The 6,732-nt window shown below is 35.9% G+C and overlaps 1 long non-coding RNA gene across 1 annotated transcript; it reads right to left on the reverse strand.

The window, feature by feature from the left end:
• Positions 1 to 4,417: 4,417 nt before the first annotated feature.
• Positions 4,418 to 6,324, reverse strand: LOC113052462 (uncharacterized). Its single transcript, XR_003277029.1, has 3 exons — positions 6,262 to 6,324; positions 4,639 to 4,797; positions 4,418 to 4,478 (listed from the first exon to the last, which is right to left on the reverse strand). It is a non-coding gene; the product is annotated as an uncharacterized LOC113052462 (long non-coding RNA).
• Between the last annotated feature and the right edge of the window lie 408 nt (positions 6,325 to 6,732).

Genomic DNA, 6,732 nt, shown 5'->3' on the forward strand with positions numbered 1-6,732 from the left:
GACACCAGTCAATCAAACTTCAGCAGCGAGTGATTAACATTGTGAACGACTAATCTTTGTGAAATTTAGCATATAACTGCAAGAGGCTTTGTCGCATATTTGGTGAAAATCGACTTATATAATATGATATTCTTGATAATAATGCTGGAGTCATGATGGCAATACAAATGCGTACAATCATACAATTGTTCTCTGATGTCCCCAGAGTGTGTATGTGATGCTTTATCTCAAAATACCACACAGATCATTTTTTTAGGGTATGAGCCAAAACATGCTGTTTATGTTTATGTCGCCTTAAAATGTGCATGTGCTCCCGTCTCCCTTCCAGTGTTGAATTTGGCTACTTTAACACGGGTTGCTTTTCATGTCTGTGGGAGGGTTTTGTTGTGAAAACATGGCAACCCTGCTCCCCTGTGTTAAGTGCTAGCTCCAGGAGCTCATGCTCGCAGGTATACACCGGTGTTATGTTTAATTTGTGGTCACCGTGTTACTGACCTCACATTGCTTCAAACACTATTTTTCACTACCACTATATTCACGATCATTCTGGTAGTAGCTTTAGAAACATTAACCTTGAGCCAAGACGCTCTTTTGTAAAACAAAATATGACACGTGATGCTTACTTTGTCTGGAATCTGGATGTTTGCACAAAAAGCGTTGGTATCGATCCCTCTTTCAGAAGCAATTTTCGCACAACTCCAGCGTTGAACTGATCCTCATTTGTGAGGAAGTCCGGTGTAAAATTACAGATCCCCTGTAAAGACCTTGTCTCAGAGGAGCACCAGGACAAGACCACAGGAAACAGATGATTCTTCTGCACAATCTGACTTTGCTGCAGCCTGGAATTGAACTACTGGTTTCGTCTGGTCAGAGGAGAACTGACCCCAACTGAGCCTGGTTTCTCCCAAGGTTTTTTTCTCCATTCTGTCACCGATGGAGTTTCGGTTCCTTGCCGCTGTCGCCTCTGGCTTGCTTAGTTGGGGTCACTTCATCAAGAAATGGGTCACAGCCTCACAGGAGTCGCACCGTCTGGCACAGCATCACTGCTGAATGTTGACGTGTCTTCATGGAAGATTGCAGCAAGTGCAGAGCCCAACTCGACAATGGATGCGAGGTTTGATTATTTATCGTTTCATGTCAACGAAAGGTCCCATGTTTACCACAGCACAGATCACTCGGAGCATTCAATGTCAGCTCTATATGCTGTAAAACTTCAATTAATATTAATAATATTTGTTTCAATCACTGAATGAAGCCTGCTATATTTGGGGCAACAGTCGCGACCTTAAATTGCTTGCACAAAAATGTGTTTGTTCATTTAATCCGTTATGCGCAGAGAACGTGAGGGTGAGAGACTGAGGTCTGCAGTCTTGGCCATTAGTTGGTTTCCTTGTTTTTGTGTAGGTAATACGTTGTCAAATATGTTTAAACTTAAATAGACTATATATACAAGTAGTTTTGTCTCTTTGTATTATTTTGTCCTGTTACAGACGTAATGCGCGTCATTGACAACATGCGCCACCAGATGTTCGAATATTCATGTATTTTTTAGAGGGAATATTCAAACGTCATTTTTGAGCAATTTTGACAGCCCTACTCTGCACTAGGAACGATTACTCACTGAAGTACCTAATATATTCAAAAAATACAATTATAATGTCATTGTTGTGTAGTGTTTGTGTGTGTGCGTGCATTAGATTGAAAAAAGTATAGTTTTGATAAAAGTACATTTTTTGCACACGTTATTATTATTATTATTATTATTATTTAATAAATTACATTTAAGTATAGGATTATGTAAAGTTATGTAAAATACACAAAGAGAATAAATAAATTTAACTTGGCCAGCTAGATTTTGTTTAGTAATTTCTACTTAATCATTTAAAGTTTACTCAATACTCAAATTAATTTTAAACAATCATTGTTTGTAAATTTCAGTCTAACAATATAGCACCGAAAAGGCCATGCTGTCAAAAAATATGCTTCACTTAGAAAGATCTAAATAAATAAGACAGTAGAGATCTTGTCACTCTTTCTAAGTTAATATGTCTACACAGTAGAGTTGATACCCACATGAACACAGAGTCCTCAATACCTGATACACAGTGACCGTAACGATCAGTGCATTTGTTTGAGGATGAAAAGGTCATTTAAGCAGAAAATGAACCCTAGATGTCAAAAAACAGCACATTACTAACCCTAACAACAAATGCAACCATAAAACTTAAGCTCATTAATTATGCATGTGCTAGTGCATGATGGGAACAGTATCATAACGTTGATATTTACTCAAAGAATCCGTGTGAACATCACAAACTATTCCAAGAAAAAGTTCAAACTTTTTCTACAAGCTTGAATAAAGCATTTACTCGTTTTAATGGAAATTCTTACCTGAACTAATATTAATGTACACTCAAAAAAATTACTCTTTAAACTTACTTAAGTCAATTATGGACAGTGGTTCCACACAACCAAATTGTGTTTTGATAACATTAATGGAATTTTTTGAATCTATGCAAACTCCTTGTGTTGTGACAACACAACTGAATGAGGCAGAATCTATGTGAAATAGTAATGTCCAACCAACTCAATTTATTGACTTTGCTTCAACTTAAACTGGTTAAGTTAACTCAACATGTTTTGGTTTATTACAATCTAGCCAAATTTGTTTCACTCTATCAACATAAGGAGGTTTGTTTCAAATTACTCATTTCAATTATGGACAGTGGTTCCACACAATTAGTTCTAGTTACTTTAACACAATATTTTCTTTTTGAAGTTACTCCCTTCAACAAAGCATTTTTTGTATGTTTTGTCTTGTAATGAGACAAAAGACAAGATGTCACAAATGATCAAAGTGTATTTGTTAAACAAGCAATAAATAATTACACACAGTAAAATACAGTTTAAACCACATTACAAAATTACACAAAATAGCAAATACAATTCTAATTGGCATTCATGGGCAACCAATCAAACCTTATTCCAGGAACAGGAAGTGGCTCCAGAAATAACTTCTTCAGTATTCCAAATGTGTACCTGAGTTCAGGAGGGTTGCTCAAGTTCAGTCCATAAATCAGTCCCAGTAACATGGTTTTACAGACTGTAAACTGCTATAGGTCCTGAAGAACTTTATCCTTTAAAACTCCAACTTCTGCTGGACTGTCTTCAATGATCCTGACTGCTGGCAACGTCTGTATCCTAGAAGTATTTAAAAGCATGGAGAACTCAAATTATTGTGTATTAACTTTAACAAATAATTTATTAACCTTGAACTCACCACCTTGATTACACGCAGAGGAAAGCAATGTTCATGCCTCTTGTTACTGTCCATAATGGCAGAATATGTGATTTGGAGAAGAATTGTTGATTAAAGTCGCTATTTTTGTTTTCTTTGCACAAAATGTATTCTTGTACCTTTGTAAAAGTGTGGTTGAAGCATTGATGCCACATGGACTGTTTTACTGATGTCCTTACTATGACTCTGGGAACATTTCAGTTGCATTGCAGCCTTTATGGAGGTTCAGAAATCTCTCGCATTTTCATAAAAATATTAGGGATGCACCAATTGACCGGCCATAAATTGGAAACCAGACGGTTTTTGCTTTAAATACGCAATTGGTAATCGGCCGGTCTTTGGAATTTTTTTCAGCCGATTTTTCCGGAAGTGCGCCCGCGTGCTCCGACTACATTACTTCTGTGTGAAAGCAAACACATCCCGGGATTGATTCCAGCATTGAACTCGGGTCGGGGACGTAGTAACATTGCTGGGTTCAATCCCGGGACAAGCGCTGTGTGAACAAAAGCCAGATCTAATGCCGTGTCGTAGTGATGACATTATCGTGTGACTCTTTTACTGGCTGTTTTGAAGGAAGATCAACGTTCACTGAAAAAAAAAAAAGTGCAAACTGTATGAAGCAGAGATCAGTTAGTTCCTCACTTTCCACGGTGACACCGAGATCGTTCGCCAGATTCAGTGAAAGTATTACATGCCTAATGTTTTCGACTCGTACATTACACGTCACGCCCTGATGTCACGTGTCGTTACGGGATCTGTATTTGCCGGAATCGCAGTGTGAAAGGGGCTTTATTGAGCTTTCCCTCAATTTTGGACTGTAGACTGTGGACTGTCCTTCCTTCTTGTTTGTTGCTTAAAGATAAAAAAAAAAAATCGTCCAGTTTGCTTGTAAAAGAAATCGGTATCGGCCATGAAAAATCATGATCGGGGCATCCTTAAAAAATATCATAATTTGTGCTCTGAAGATGAATGATGGTCTTACGGGTTTGAAACGACATGAGGGTGAATAATGACATGTTTATTTTTGGGTGATCTAGCCATTTAAACACACCTGAACCAGCTAATCAAGGTTCTTGGGAATTTTAAAACAAAAAAGTCTTACCTGAAGTTCCAGGCAGGTGTGTTAGAGCTGAACCCCACAGAACACTGGCTTTCCTAGAGCAGGTCTGGACACCCCTGCCTTGCATCAAAATAAATCTATCAGTTTATAGATATACCACATATTTTGTATTTATTGTATTAATAAACCTTATCTTATCTGTCTTTTTTTGTCAATTTCCAGTAACCAGTGAGAGAATAATGTTTTAATACAAGGTTGTGTTGAGTGCAGTTGTTCTTACCTGTGTAGTGGGCACCAAGAGGGTTTCAGTATTTGTCCAAGGTCTCTTCTTCAGTATGAAAACATCTTCGTAAATTTTGCAGTCCGAATCAAGTTTGGCAAAGATTGTTGATTCTAATGGGCCTATGGTAATTCTGGATGTCTCAAATTCTGCACAAACCTGTACACATGAAGTGCAATGTGTTACAAAAAAAAAAAAAAAAAATTGAACAGCAAAAACCAATTCAATGATCAAAATATTAAGTGATTTATTTGTGTGAGTGATGAATAGTGTCATGTTTACCATTCCTAAAGGAGGACCTGATTACATATCTGGAGCAAATGTATAATGTGAACAGCTCAGAGTAGTGTCCGGTTTAAAGTCATTGTATGACCACACCGCCATGTTCATAAACAAAGCTTCAAATACTCCCACTGTGCTGAGCCAGGGCTCTCAAAACTCGGTCAACATCTCATGGTTGGACATTTATTGATTATTTATCTTTTTAAATTAGTTAAAATATACATATTATAACAAATAAAGGTAATTACTTCCACTTTTTAAAGTCATTATGTATTACTAATACAATTAATTTATACAAATATATTTGGCACACAAAATGAGATAAGAGAGAAACTCCTATTCGCCATTTGATTAGTTATATGAGGAAGTAGCTGAATGACAAATCATTCTGTCTCTTAACATCTCTTATTGTAAGCCATATGTATAATATAAAGTAAAGGTAAGTGATAGGACGTTTTATTTTTGGATAAACATTTTATTAATAAATACAATCTCTCTTAAAATACCTTATTGGGTTATAATAATCAAAAAAGTTTGGTTTGATCTAGCGCAGAACTAAGACTTTAATGAAATATTTCCCCCACTTATAAAATGATTTTATTATTAGCTAGCTCCATACCGGAGAGCTGCTTTATAAAAGGAAATCAAGTTATAATTCTAGCGACACTTACTCTGTATTTTCATGTTTAATATTGAAAAGCTATCGATTGCATAAAGGACTGTTATATAAATAAACGTGACTGGACTTTTCTTTACTGGAGTGCCTGGAGAACCTCAGAGTTCGTGCAAACATCCATATCTCTGTGTTCTTAAGAGCTTTTACATCGCGGTCAGTTTTTTGTTGTGTTTATGCAGTTATTGAGAGGAAGGCGTGCAGTATATATTTACATATTCATCCAAGGTTCGGATCGGGTCGGTTTGCCTCAAACTGAAGTGCTATCTTCTTCTTTTTAATTGAATCAGGAGAGTGTATTACAATCTTGCGCTACAGCGCCACACTGGTCAAACTGCATTAATGCAGGCTTTCAAATCAGGCAGATACGAGATCAAACCACTAACGTTACTCAAAAACATTTGCTGAAAATTTTATTTTTATCGTCGACGTTGTCGATAATGTCGAGTAATTGTTTCAGCCCTAGTGTATATATATATATACTAAAGTAAATACATTACAGAGAGTCGTGCGCTTTCACATCTCCCAACGCTTCAAAATCATCTATTAACGGTGCAATAAACCGATTACACAATACTAGACTGCAAAACAAAAGCACCTCAAAACAGAAACTCTAAGAGAAATTAAAGACTTTGACTTAACACAATAAAAACTTTAGATTTTCTTACCTGACTGATACCTCTTGCTCCCCTCCACACCGTCATCAAATGCGTTGGAAATCGTCACTTCCGTTTTTTTTTGAATCACGAAATTAAACCCTTTACGTTACTTTAACGATTGATAATTAAGTAAAATTTAAAATTAAACATTTTAAGTTGATTAAACACAATACAATTGTGTTTTGTCGGAAAACTAAATATATTTGTGTTGTTTTAACAAAACATATATGTGTAAAACAAACAGTGCCGGAAAACCATTTTTTTGAGTGTAGAGATTACATTTGGTTTTCTACTTCATTTATATTTGACCAGTTTACTAGAAAACCAAAGAACACACACATTTTACTAAAACAAAATATAAAAATATTATGAAATATTAATATTAAAATAAAAGCTTTGTAATTGACGCCACAGGAATGAATGTGGCACAAACAATTGTACGTTTTTATTGAACATATTGAGACTTGTACATAAATGTAG

Source organism: Carassius auratus, chromosome 32 (assembly GCF_003368295.1).
Source record: "Carassius auratus strain Wakin chromosome 32, ASM336829v1, whole genome shotgun sequence".
NCBI classification, from domain to species: Eukaryota; Metazoa; Chordata; class Actinopteri; order Cypriniformes; family Cyprinidae; genus Carassius; species Carassius auratus.